Source organism: Equus caballus, chromosome 17 (assembly GCF_041296265.1).
Source record: "Equus caballus isolate H_3958 breed thoroughbred chromosome 17, TB-T2T, whole genome shotgun sequence".
NCBI lineage: Eukaryota > Metazoa > Chordata > Mammalia > Perissodactyla > Equidae > Equus > Equus caballus.
Genome location: NC_091700.1, coordinates 50,411,561 through 50,426,470, shown reverse-complemented (window position 1 = coordinate 50,426,470; position 14,910 = coordinate 50,411,561). Strand labels below are relative to the sequence as shown.

Here is a 14,910-nt window from a genome sequence, read left to right as displayed (position 1 = left end):
AGTGTCATAAATCTTTGTGCTTCACCCAGCAAGTGGGCTAAATTATGGTTCCTTAGTGGGCTGGAATAGGTAAAGCTATAACAAAGCTTCAGGCTCCCTAAGTAGGGGAGTGCCTTAATTAATTGGGTTGCTATCACAAAAATACCATAGACCAGGTGGCTTAAATAACAATCATGTATTTCTTGCAGTTCTGGAGCCTGAGAAGCTGAAGATCAAGGTGCTGGCAGATTGAGGCAGATTCCACGTCTGCTAAGGGCCGACTTCTTAGAGGGATGTCTTTTCAGTGTGTCCTCACATGGTGGAAGGGGCGAGGGAGCCTTCTTGGGTCTCTTCTTATAAGGGCACTAATCCCACTCTTGAGGGCTCTGCCTCCCAAACAACCCACCTCCAAACACCATCACATTAGGCGTTAGGGTTCAACATATGAATTTTGGGAGACACATCCAGTCCATGACAGGAAGACTTACTAAGGACCACATTGTTTCTTCCTTTCCTAAGAATTGGACGAAGTTCTGATCTCATGAAATAGAATCACTGAAATTTCTACTTCATTTCATTTTCCATTGATCCATTGTGCCTCAGTTCCAGAGTGAGAAAATGGTCAGCAAAAGGAAGTATCAAATGGATAGCCTCCTATAGAATCAAGATTGAAAGGACAGATGGAAATGTCTCCCCATCAAGTTAGTGAAGGAGATGAAATGCAGGTTTCTTGAGTGAGCACAGCCAATCCATCTATCCCATGTGCACCTCCCCTGAGCCTCCCACCAGGAGGAGCAAAGACTCCATAGGAACCTCCACTGGGATTGCAGAGAGAGGAGGGAAAGCAGCCATCCCTCCCCTCCCCAGACTCCCACCCTTCCAGGAACACAGGGGCTAGTGCACTTGTGGGCACCATTATTCTATTCCAAAATAAACAAATCTTAGAAACCCAACACTGCTCCAGGTGATTCTCAGGGTGAAAGGAATCACCTGTATTATTTGCAGACATCTCAGAGACGTGTGGAGCAAGCAACTGCATAGGCAGTAGCAAGAAGAAAGGCTCACTGTGCTTAGTTATTCTATTCTTGACATAGCTAAATATTCAGAAAGAATATCAAAGGGGCCAAAAGGGAGGATTTTCTTTTCTCCGAGACTAGCAGAAGTAAAGCAAAGCCAAGCCTACAACTCCTCAGCAGTGAGGCACACGCTAATTATTTGAATGGAAAGAGCTGTACCAACGCCAGAAACATAAAACAGGCAGAATAAATTCAAAGATTTGAGAAAAGGATGTGATTTGGCTAAGAGCTTATTTCTGCCTTTCTCTACTTCCAACCCACTTTAATTCGAGCAGCTCACATCTGGTGTTTTATGTGAAGTGAAGAGGAAAACCAAACTGATGCTGAGCAGCCTCTAGGCTGGAAGCAAGGCCCATGCGCTCGTGAAGGTGGAGAAAATCAGAGAGGAGACCCACCTGCCAAGCTCCAGCCTTGAGAGCCCAGGATTTGTACAAGCACCTCCATTTCAGTTAGAGGAAATAGATAAAGAGGTAAAATTGTTAAGATATAGTCAACCAGAAGTAAAAACCATATTGAACCCACTATATTAGAATGCAATGACTTCATTGCTCATATAAATAGCAAATTAGGATGCTACTTCCTATATTCTTTTAGACTATCCCTTACTTTTGAATTAAAAGTTATCGGTTTGTAAAAAAAAAAAAATTAACTTCTTAAGTCACAAAACTTGCAAGGTTTTAATTACAAAGTTAGAGTTGAGATATTCTAAATACTGCATAAGTCTGTAGGTCAAAACAAAGTCAACCACCAAGAAGTGTGGCCCACCGTACTCCCCACGTATGCTGTGTGTTAAAATGAGCTTTGATGGACTGTACTGTCAGCCTGACCTCACTCCCTGAGGGAGGTGGGTAACCCCACCAGAAACATACTCACTTCTGAGCCTCATTCAAACAGTGAGAATATATCCGACGTGTAAGGTTATTGCGAAGACTGAGAGACTAAAAGGGTCTAGAACGAGCCCAACACTGGCACAAACAGGCGCTGGGCAAATAACAGTGTCCTTTACTCTCTTTTGGCCTCATGGGTCTCCCCTAATGCTCAAAGCTGTCAGGCTAACAAAAGAACTGAGGAAAAAGACTATATTCCCAAGAACATTAAAAAAATCTGGGTGCATAATTTGAAAGACTAGATTGATGCACCGTCACCCCTCAGAAACTAAAAGGAGAATTTCTCTCCCAGGAAATCCCATCTCTACTAATCTTACTCGGAAGATTTCTTGCCAACATCTTGTGTTTCTCTGTCCAAGTTTTATTCCCATTCATAAATGAATACTTCAAAGTGATTTATCAGAAGCTCCTTAATTCAGAGCTGATATGATAGGCACGATAAATTTGTGAGGACTCCTGGGGTACTTCCCAGTTTAGTCCGGATGCTAGTCGAGATCCTTTTGTGAGTTAGCTCTCATTATTTTGTTCAATTCTTAGGGATCAGTCAGAGCTTCAGTTCTTATTGCCTATATTCCCTTTAGAGGAGTTCTGAGATATGTCAGATTGCTCTGTTTTCCCAAATTTCAAAAAAAAATACACAGAATTTTTGCTTTCTTTGGGATGTCGGTGTTGTATACACATTTTGTCCATCAGGGAAACGTTTCATACTGTGCACCATGGGGCTTTTGTATAAACGGAACAGCTGCTCTCATTTCCTGCCACAAGTCTGGATAGTATGTGGGGTTGTTGCCAAAAACGGAAGAGGATACTGTGGTCAAAAGAACAGTCACGGCATTGGCTGGGGGAGGAGAAAACATGGACCAAACTTCAAGCATGGGCAGGAGGGGTGAAGAGGCAGCTGGACTAAATTAGGTGTGCACATTCGGTGTGCTGGGGTACAGAGCATTGCAATAACTGCATGGTCTGGTGAAGGGGCACAAAAGAAGCAAATAAGCCCCAAAGGCAACATAATGAGGAGTAAATTGCATCCCGCATCAGTTAGTTAATTCACACTGCTAAGCCCATGAACAAAGGATAGGTACTACAGTATTTGCTTATGAAAAGGAAGCCACCAATTAAACACCTCTCCATAAAGACGCCATCAATGGCTGGACAATGTGCAAAATTACAGACCAAACTCTAGACGGACGACTTCCATCAATCACCAATTCAAAGCTGCACCTTTATTTTCTACTTTTGTTTCCCACCAAAAGCTTTGGAGTCTTAAGGAGTTTTCAATTCTTTAAGTCTGAAAATTACTTTTCCTTTGAAAAATAACAGCACCACAAAAACACATTCACTTTAGCAATTGTCTTTCATCCATTTTTTAATGACAGAAAAGCAGCCAGATATTACTGAAAGCACGACCACAACCCTAAGTGAATTAAACCAGCATAATTCAACAACATAGCACATACCCTGTGGCTACCAATGTGTGCATCTCTCTTTACAGCTCCATTACTTTGGACCTGAACTTCAGCCCTTTGAAAATGTCAGCACTACACAGGTTGTAGAGACAGTCAAATTCTTATCCTTGATTCATTAATGTGATTGTAGTCGTTGAATTGGTTTGAACTCACATCCAAGGGCACTACGTCCGGGCACATTTTCCAAGGATAGAGACAGAAATAGAGTAGAGATGAAAGATAGACATAGAAATTGGAGATAGATGGTATTATAGATAAATGCAACACAAATCTTGTATTATCTCACATATCTATCACAGCAAAGGACTTTTTTAAAAGATCTTGAATATCTCTTTAATGATATATTTTTGGTACTCTCCTAAAGAAAATATTCCTAAAAACCTATTTTAATTGCCTGATGATCTATACAGTGTACAAGATTGATTCTATTCTAGATTTAATATTTGTTTGGCATTACCTTTAGAAAACAGAATTGCTGAAAGGTGATTGTCAAGCCCTAAAATCAAGTGTAAACTCTTAGAGCTTGAAAGAGCAGACACAGATTTTCATTCTATTCATGGATATAAAAACTGCAGAGTACCATACATGGCTTTGCTCAAGTGTTAATTGTATAGAACAGAAATACAGAAATCGGGGGGGGGGGGGATCATCTGAACAACTATGAAGAAAAGAAGAGAGCAAAATGTCAACTCAGAAGGAAAAAAGGAAATTAAATACTTTGAAAAGATATATGTGATAGAAAGCTTAGAAATTGAAACTAAAATGTACAAGAAGGCAGATCATTTTTCCTGTCATTTTGAGTACTTCCTTGTCCTGACATATCACCAATGCTAGAAAAGCTATCTTACTGTATTTAAACTCCTCAAGTACATAAAAGTTTGAGAACTGATTGTTTAAAAATGAAACAAAAGTTAAGCAAAACTTTACCAAACGTTGAAAAGAAATTCCAGTCCAATTTAGAATACAACCTAATTCATGCCTGCTGATCTTTCCATTCCTGTTGGTGAGGTTCATTTGTGTCTCAGATTATGTCACTCTTTTTACTCACCACTTTTGCAATGAAATAAAAATAAATTCAATCTCAGCTTTCAAGAGCGATCCTTACGTTTCCGTCGCTTATATGAAAGCGACTCCCTCATGCCTGAGGCTTTTTGAGTTATGGGTCTTTCCCTTTCATCACAGAAACATAACTAAACTTCACAAGTGAGGCATTCTGAATTAAGAACGGGAAGATGGAGCTCCAGTTCCTCTTGGCAAAACACCCTCCACGGGATGTTGGAAGAACCAACTCTGAATCACTCAAGATGCTGATTCCTCAGGAAGATAGGATTCCTTTTTCCCACAGAGCAGTTTGAGGATTAAGAAACCTAAGAAACTTCTGAGCATGGAAAACATACCCACATATGCACGCATGCATTTATGTATGAATGTATGCCTGTATAAACATATACACAGGTGTGTATATACAACACATACTCTACATAATTTATACATGTATACAGATATAAATACATATATGTGCACTTACATGTGTGTTTCGATCATGGTGCTATATAAACTGGTTATATATGGCCTCATCCTGGGCCATATATAACCCATATAATCTTCTTCTTCATGACAGTCCTCCAAAGAGTTGAAGAGAGCTATCTTAATACGCTTATAATGGATCACATAACCTTATAATTATTTCTTGGGGATATCTAAGCTATCTCTTACTATATTCATTTATCAATTCCAGTGAAACAGAACTGTCACTCATCGTTTTTACTTGTTTTCACCTTTTCCCCCTGAATCTACTTGCCAGAAGTTCAGGAACAGAATAGATTCATCTTAGTAGTAACAGAAAATGTACAGAGTGGACTCGGTGTCAGATGGACTTGACATGAGGGTCCAAAGAGCAGCTCTGCCAGTTTTTCACCTATTTGCTCACGTATTACTTACTCACATCTCTATACTTCAGTGTCATCATCTTAGAAATTAGGATGAAAAATAGGGTTTCTGTAAAGATTATATGAATTTACATATTATAATTAGCAAACTGGCACATAATGACACAAAATTGTTCATTACTATATTATTTCTTAAGACAAGGATGACCCTGTTTTATCCCAAAGGTTTCATGAAATTAGACTTTTAGTTATATGTAAAAAGTAATAGACAATTGGGGCTGGTCAGGTGGCACAGTCGTTAAGTTTGTGCATTCTGTTTCAGTGCCCCAGGGTTCATGGCTTCAGATCCTGGGTTCAGACCTACACATCACCCATCAAGCCATGCTGTGGCAGTATCCCATATGCAAAGTAGAGGAAGATTGGCACAGATGTTAGCTCAGGGACAATCTTCCTCAAGCAAAAGAGAAGGATTGGCAACAGATGTTAGCTCAGGGCCAATCTTCCTCACCAAAAAAAAAAAAAAAAAAAGTAATAGACAAGTCACTTATTTGGTCCATGATGTTCATTGTGTGGCATGGGACAAGTCTGAAAATTTATGATATGGAAGATGTCTAAAGAGTCATTTCTGTATACTAAACCATAATAAATCTAGGAGTATTTTCAACTCTAACTTTGGGTAAAATTCATTGTAGAAAATATGGTTATTCCTTACTAAATATACCATGTGCCCCTCCATATTTCCAAGCTTCCCTTGTTTGGGGCCATGTAATTATTTCTTGCCAGTGGTTAATAATCAGATATATCATTTCTGGTCCAAGTGCTTTAAGAGCAGTTTCAGTTCTCCAAACTCTCTCTTTCCCAGGCCTCGGGTAATGAACGTGTTATGTGGAAATAACAGAGCCAGAGGATGGAAACAGTCTGGATTCCTCAGCTGTGGTCCGAGATTTCAACACTCCTCTCTCAATAATTGAGAGAACAAGTAGACAGAAAATCATTAAAAATAAAAAATGCTTGAAAAACACTATCAATCAACCTGACCTAATAACCCTACCTAACAACAGCAAAATATACATTCCTTTAATATATATGGAATACTGACAAGCTAGACCATCCTGTGGGCCATAAAAGAAGTCTAATTGATTTGAAAAGTGTACAAACCTCATATGTTCTTTAATGACAACAGAATTAAATTAGAAATCAATAATCAATCAATATGTGGCCAGGCCCTAAATATTTAGAAACTAAGTAATATATTTCTAAATAACCAATGGGTAAAAAATAAAATGATAAAGTATTTTGAAGTGAATTCAAATGAATACAAAATTTTGAACTGAATATCAAAATTTGGGGATGCAGCCAAAGTACAACTTAAATGTCTCTAATATTTATTTATAAGCATTGAATAACTATACTACAATAGAAAAAGGTCTCAAATCAATGACCTCAATTTTCACCTTAAAAAACTCAAAAAAAGAGCAAATTAAAACAAAGAAAAATTAATAAGGTTCAGCACAGAAATCAATGAAATAGCAGAAAAACAATAAAGAGAAAAAAACAAAATGTGGTTATTTGAGATCTATAAAATTGATATATACCTAAACAGACTGATCAGAAATGAAAGCTGGAAGACATAAATTACCAATATGAAATGTGAGAGAAGTAGCAAAGCTATGTATTCTAAAGGCATTTAAAGAAAAAAAATGATGACATTCCATATGAAATGTAAAAACTGCCTGAAAGACATAAACTACTGAAGCTCACTAGAGAAGAAATAGATAACCTGAATAGCCCTTTTTAAAAAAAATTGAATTTTAAGTTAAAAAGCTCCCCACACAGAAAACTCCAGGCCCATATGGCTTCCCTAGTGAATTCTAGCTAATGTTTAAGAAATAATACTAATTTTATATAAACTTATAGAAAAATAGAGGAAGAGGAAACAATTCCTAATTCATTCTATGAGGCCAGCATATTCTGGTACCAAAACTGGACAAAAACATTAAAAGAAAACTATAGAACTATAACTCTCATGAATATATATACAAACATTATTTTTAAGAAGATGAAGTCTTGTCATTTGCAACAACATGGATGGACCTTGACGGTATTATGTTAAGTGAAATAAGAGATGGAGAAAGTCAAATACGATATGATCTCACTCATAAACAGAAGATAAAAACAACAAACAAAGACACAGAGACAGAGATTGGATTGGTGGTTACCAGAGACGAAGGAGGGAGGGAGGAGGGCGAAAGAGGTGATTAGGCACACGTGTATAGGGATGGATTATCATTAGTCTTTGTGTGGTGAACATGATGTAACCTATACAGAAACTGAAATACAATGATGTACACCTGAAATTTATATAACGTTATAAACTAACGTTACCTCAACGAAAAAGATTTATTGGATGAATGAATAAATTCTGTAATAAAAAATAAAATAAAATAAAATTTTAGGAAATCTAATCCAAAAATACATAGAAAAGATAATACATCACAACCAAGTGGAGTTTATCCCAGGAATGGAATATCAGTTGAATATTCTAAGACTAATCAATGTAATTGAACATATTAACAAACTAAAAGTGAAAAAGGATATGATCACCTCAATAAATACAAAAAAATGAATTTGACAAGATCCAATATACCTTTCTAATTAAAAACTCTTGGCAAACTAGAAACAGAAGAGAACAGAAGGAATCCTCCCCAAACCTACAGCTAACAGTACACTTAATGGTGAAAGCATAAGCAAGTTCCCTCTCAGAACACCAAGAAGACAAAGATGTTCACTCAGCACATCCACTCAAACCTGCACTGAACATTCTAGCTAGTACAGTGAGGCAAGTAAAAGAAATAAAAAAATCCATATTGGAAAGGAAGAAGTAAAGTGGCTTTATTTGAAGACAATATGACCACCCATGGAAAAAATTCTATGATCTCTATCAAAAATGTACTAGAACTAATAAGTTGACAAATTTATAAGATACAAGATCAACACAGAAGAATCAATTGCGTTTCTATAGTCTAGCAACAATCAGACGGTGAAGTTATTAAAAAATCCATTTACAATAGCATCAAACAGTATTAAATTTACAGGGAAAAATCTGACAAAAAATGTACAAAACCTATACACTGAAAACTACAAAGCATTCCTTAGAGAAATTAAAGAACATCTTTATAAAGAGAGAGAGAAACCATGTTCATGGATCAGAATATTCATTATAGTTAAGATACCATTTATCCCCAGTAGATCTAGAGATTCAATGCAATCTCAATCAAAATTGAGTAGCCTTTTCCATAGGAACTGACAACCTGATTTTAAAATTCATATGGAATTATAAAGGACTTAAAACAGCCAAAACATCTCTGAAGGAAAATATGAAAATTCTGCAGAAGAGAACAGATCTTCAAAGCCAATTCAATGAAGAAAGAATAGTTTTTTCAACAAACGGTGCTGGAACAACTGGATAATCATATGCCAAAAAAAAAAAAAAGAACTCTGATCTATACAAAAATTAACCCTCAAAATGAGTCACATATCTAATTGTAAAACCTAAAGCTATAAAATTTCTCGTAGAAAAAATAGTAAAAAATCTGAGATCTTTGGTTAAGTGAAGTTTGCTTTCAACACCAAAAGCACAATCCATAAAATTAATAAATGATAAAATTGATCATTTCATTAAGTTAAGAAATTCCTCTCTTTGAAAGGCACTATTGAAAAAAAGAAAAGACAAACCACAGACTGCGACAAAATATTTGCAAACATTATGTAATGAAGGACTAGTATTTCCAAACTCAATAAAAAAAATCTTAAAAAAATCCACAAGAGCAAAAGATTTGAATAGATAATTCATGAGGAGAACATACAAATAGTAAATAAGTACATGAAAATATTCCTAACGTCAATCAATGGAGTGCCAAGCCGTATTGGAATCTGAAGCAAAAGGAAAAATCAGCAATTTTAATACTGTCTCTACTTAAAAAGTTTGATACTTTGTTCATTGTGGTTATTTTGCAGTATTTTTTATTTTAAAAAATACTGTACTAAAATAGTATTTATCTTGATTCTTGGCACCTCCTCAAATTTTGTGCCCAAGGTGAGTGTCTCACTCATTTTATCATATTATTGACTCTGCTTCCTGTCATTAGTAATTAGATAAAAATCACAATTAAATACATCTACGCACTTATTAGAATGTCTAAGCTTAAAATAAGATTAATCATTCCTAGTGTTGGTGAAGACGTGGAACTCTCATCCACTGGAGATGGGAATGCAAAATGGTACAACCACTTGGAAAAGCAGTTTGGCAGTTTCTTAAAAATTAAACATACTACTACATATGACCAAATTGTTCCACTCTTAGATATTTATGCAAGAGAAATGAAAGCATATTTCCATAGAAAGACTTGTCCATGAATGTTAACGGCTTTATTTGCAATAGCCAAAAACAAGAAACAACCTAAAAGTCCATCAACAGGTATAGAGATTAACAAGCTGTAGTGTATCCATACAATGTATACCAATCAGCAATAAAAAGGAATAAACTACCGATCCACGCAAAAACAGGGACAAGTCTCAAAACAATTATGTCTGTGAAGGAAACCAGAAAAAAAAAAAAAAGAGTGCCTACTATATGATTCCATTGACATAAAGTTTTAGGAAATGCAAACTAATTTATAGTGATGGAAAGCAAATCAGTGATCGCCTGGGGGCAGGCAGGGGGAGCTGCAGGGAGTGGCGGTAGGACGGGATTACAAAGGAGCACAAAGAAATTTGGAGTGGGCATGATATACGCCCTGTCTTGATTGTGGTCATGGTTTTATAAGTCAGAGCATCTGCCAAAACTTATGGAATTGGACATTTAAAATCTGTACAATTTATTGTAGGTCAATTATACCTTAATATAGGTCAATTATACCTTAATAAAGCTGTTTAAGGAACATATGGATGTACAAGAAAGAAGTCATGTCTTACTCTATTGTTTGGTAGATAGCATTTCAAAATGCCAAGGAAACAGCGAGAAGAATTCAGTGTTTGCCTCTGGGGAGTACAACTGGAGTTCAAAGTAAAGAAGAGACTGCTACTTTCCATTATAAGCCTTTCATATTTTTTGCTTTCAAAACTATCTATACATAATGCATCATTTTGATAAAAATAACTGTTTAAAAGGGAAAATGCAAGAGGAATTCTGATGCACTCTAAAGATTAAAAATCACAAGAATGTCCATAACAAAACCAATAAATACTAGATAGCAGTGTGGAAAAGAAATGAAAGTACATTGTTTTATTCTCAGGGCCACTGATTCTTGTCCCCATTGTTTATCTAGAATTCTCCAGATATTAAAGGAACATTATTCTTTTTTTCCCCACAAATAATAATTACTGAAATATTAAGAAATCATCACCATCCCCCAAAGAACTTACAATATATTGTTGGAAAAGCCATGTTTTTATGTCTCCTGGGAGGTTCCCAAATATAAGAAATACTTTATCACTTTACTTTGGTGGATCATGCAGTATTCTAACATCCTAAGAAGAAGGAAGTAACCTCAGAGTAGACAAAAATGATAGCGTGTTATTAAAACTAAATAAGACTAGTTGACAACACTCATCAGTGCTGACCTCTAAAATTTGGCTTGTCACCATCCTATATATCAGAGAGATGTACAATCATGGCCAACTCATTTAGTTTCTTTGAGCCTTACTTTCTCAAATATAAAAGGGACAAGCTAGACTCATTCTCCAAATCTCTAGGCTTCAGATATAATATTTAATTCTATGATATGATGACTAAACTCCATACTTTATTAAATCTAAAATGTCATTGATTGTAAGATGTACTATTACTTACCACAAGGAAAACTGGCAATTAAACTGTTTTCCTGTTCTTTAGGATTTTTATTTAAAATTTATTTATAAAGTCTTTTCACACTTTAGATACAGCTTTTTCTTTTCACATAGCATTCTTGTTAAACTAAAAAGGAAAGCGTAAATGAAATTTGTTTAGGTATTTGCCACACTTGTGTGCAGAAACTGACTTCTGAACCACTTTTTACTTAGACAAGAACATGGTATATAGCATTTCTTAAATGCTTCGCTATTGTCTCCAAGATTTTCTTCCAAGCTACTTGGACGCCTTAGTCAAGATTCCACATGTGTGCCTTCTTGGAAAGGCTTCAGACTAACCACCTCATATTCCTTTCTCAACCAGTCCTTAAATGATATGCTGAGTGACATGTCAAGGGGTTGCACTTTTCCAGTCATGCCACTAAGTTCAAGCACGCACAGTGATGACAGCTATGGCAAAACTGCCCCCGTGCATCAGCAGGCAGAAGATACTCTTGATTTCAGAGAAGTTAAAACGTGGGGGGAGAAAAACACATTCATCTTAGAATCAACGAAATACAAGAATAACAATGAGGAATCAGAGAAATACATAAATGACTAACCTGCTACTTTATAGCAGCTGTACTAATTCAATTCACAAACGCTCCATTCCTATACCCAGAAACCTACTCAGTCTCTGTCTCCCAGACTCAGCGCGTCTCCGGCACGCACGCACGCACGCACGCACGCACATACGCACACAACTACGCGCGGCAGCGCACCTGAAATATACCGAGAATGCCCTAAACTTTGCAAGACACCTTTCTCAAACTAGACAGTTCATTTCATCAGGGCATTAATGCTTACAATTAGACATTAAGTCATTGAACTGTGATTGTGCTGTGTGCAAGGAAAAATTTAGAAGGACGATCATATACACCGTAATTTCCGGCGTGCATGCCTCTTACGTATACTCAGGTGTTAACGTTTAAATACACGATTTCTATTTCTCTCATCATACTGATATTAAGATTCTCTCAAGAGTGAGTTACCTCTAATGGGAAAATTGTCTCTTGATTTCTGCTTCCCAGTGGTCTCTGTCTTTTGCCTAGCCAGCTGGTTTTAATCATTTCTCATTCCTTGAACGGACGTTGGTTCCTTGCAGGAGGCAATAAGCCCTGTTTCCTTTAAGAATTAGAAAAGCAAGGCATTGCAGGGTTTTTAGTATTATTGGGGGCGGGAGGCGCTGTAAATAGAAAATAAATGTACATCACTTTTACTGAAAATGAATAGGCAGGAAAAAATACCCAGATGATCAGTAAGAAAATATGTATTTACTTTTGCTTGCTCAAGCTTGGGAATGAGTGCAGAAGCAAGCTAGCTCTGGGACCAATTTCTCTCTGCCCTTGCTGCCCTGCAAATGACATTCTTACCAGACCATTAAGAAAACTGTTATAACTTCTAGTGAGACCACCTGCTAGGTCTCAGTGCTGGGACGATTACATCTATCGAAAATAATGACCCATAACTAGAATAAAACACATTAATAACGTCACATTTACCCGGGATAATGCATTTCACCAGTTTATATTGCAAAGACCAAGTTAATCAGTGAAAGCATTACCAAAAAACGAGAGCAACTAACAGGCACAGAGTAGATAATGAATATAAAAGCAGAACGTTCAGGCTAATTTTTTTTTTCCTTTAAAACTGAGAAGATGTGTAATGGGCAGTAATGGATGGAGGAGTAGTTTGGAAATGGGCAATCCTACTTTCTGTCTGTGGACTCATATGCTGAAGGAGACCTGGAAGCACCTTCCTCTGGACATAAGAGAAAACAGGAGGCTGTGAGGTTTAATGGAAAGAGCTCTGGATTAGGATTTAGAAGAGCATAGGTCTTACTCCAGCTGTGCTGTTAATGAGCTGTGTGACCTTGGGCAATTCACTTCACCTCTCTGAGCCTCAATTTCTTATCTGCAAAATGAACAGCTTACACTAGGTGATCTCTGAAATCCCCTCCAATTCTTGTATGTTGTGATTTGAAGCAGATTGTCAACCTGACTGAGAATGCTGTGAAATGTCATAAAAATGCCAAAAAAACTTTGGAGCTCCATGCTCCTTAGAACTGCAGGCAGAAAGGATCAGATTGCAATGGCTTTTAGGAGATTGCTTTGACACAGTGGCCCAGGGCCCTGGTAAACTCAGGGACTTTGGAGAAGTGCTGCATCAGGACTAGAGTAAGGCAAGCCTGTGGTTCTTCTATCATTTACGTTTTTAGACAAGTGCTTGGGTTGATCGTGGTTTATTTCAGGAATTTCAAGATCTATAGTAACAGGAAAAAACTAGTCATAAATAAAACAGATTATACAGGCTAAATAAACCCAATTAAGATATATAACATACCTAAACGTCCAGCCTTACAATTCAATATTTTTAGAAGTTAAAAGAATATGAGAGTAGGAAATTAGTTAAATGTCTTGAAGTTTTCAATCTTTCTCATAATTTTCGGCTTTGTTTCTATGACTGAGCACTTGTGATTGAATAAACACATTTCCCAACTCACCACAACAGCATTTCCACTGGGACTTGGTGACTAGAAGCCATCGCGGGAAAATGTGTATAATGAAACGAGAAGCTCTAAAGGTCCCAGGACCAATGCCTAGTGCGGGTCTTGTCTCCCACATCTGGGTTTGCAGATGCTCCATTCTTATGACTGTTGTCAGTATTTTGGAGGAAAAAAAGCCATAGTGACCTTTTCATTTTAATCAAGAAACAAAATGTTGAGTTGATTTTGAGGAAAAGGCAGAAGTGGGTACAGTACCTGCTGGCATTTTACATGCAGAGCCCCACTGACATCTGCACGTCAAACCCTCAGGGACACAAAAACTATAATCTTGCTACATAATGCTGTCCCATTTTAGCCTCACATTATTACTTGAATCGAATTTTAAATTAGTCTCCTTAAAGAACAAATTACCAAGAGTTTAATTTTCCTTTTCCAACAAATCCCACGGCAAGGACCAGTCACCTGAAGCCAACAGAGTTGTATGTTTTGTCGAAATGCAAGTGAAATGAAATATTAAAATCAACTAATTCTCACTCAGAATAAATGTACAACCCACTTCTACTAACAGTCTTCGGTCAAGCCAGATTTTAGCCAAACATGATCAGAAATGGTCCTTAATACAAGCATCCTCCTTCTTACCCCGAAATAAAATAGAGAAGATAATAGAAAGGCTGATAGCTTCTTGTAATGAAGGCACAAGTGATCGAAAAAAAGATGTAAAAATTAATGATATCTAGCTGACATTATTTAAATAGACAACGGCTCTATCAATAAAAAAAAGCCCTAACAAATGTGTTTCATGACAGAAATATATTAACCACTTTTCATCATCTGGAACCTTCATAAATCAATAAGAGATAATATTTACTCTATCCTGCTGGGGAGGCTTTTTGTATTTCTAATGGAATTCGTTTAATTCTGGTTGCCATAGTTACAACAGAGTTCTAGAATGAGTTTTGTTTCATCATAATTGCTGCATGTTAGTATATAAACAGCTGAACTCTACCTTCAACCAGCAGCATTCACTCGTGAATAAAGAAAATCCCTTATCATAAAGTAATTGAACTAGAATTCAAAATATACCATTGAGCTCTTGCTCTCCTCAGAGAGTTGGCAAATATTTCTCAAACTTTTTTTTAGCATACTTATCTCTGAAAGGCACCTCAATAGTACAAGAAGAATTTAGAAGATTAAAAATGTTTAAAGTGATGCAGAGATTTA

The 14,910-nt window shown here is 36.7% G+C and overlaps 1 long non-coding RNA gene across 2 annotated transcripts in view; it reads right to left on the bottom strand.

The window, feature by feature from the left end:
• Positions 1 to 14,624, bottom strand: part of LOC111768684 (uncharacterized) — a 45,098-nt gene extending 30,474 nt beyond the window's left edge. Inside the window, exons 1-2 of one of the 2 annotated variants that reach the window (XR_011427982.1) lie at positions 14,558 to 14,624; positions 12,176 to 12,369 (exon numbers count right to left, since the gene is read on the bottom strand). This is a non-coding gene — a long non-coding RNA (uncharacterized lncRNA). Of the gene's footprint in view, positions 1 to 12,175; positions 12,370 to 14,328 lie in introns of both variants that reach the window. The other variant, XR_002801157.2, reaches the window with a different exon arrangement.
• Positions 14,625 to 14,910: the final 286 nt, after the last annotated feature.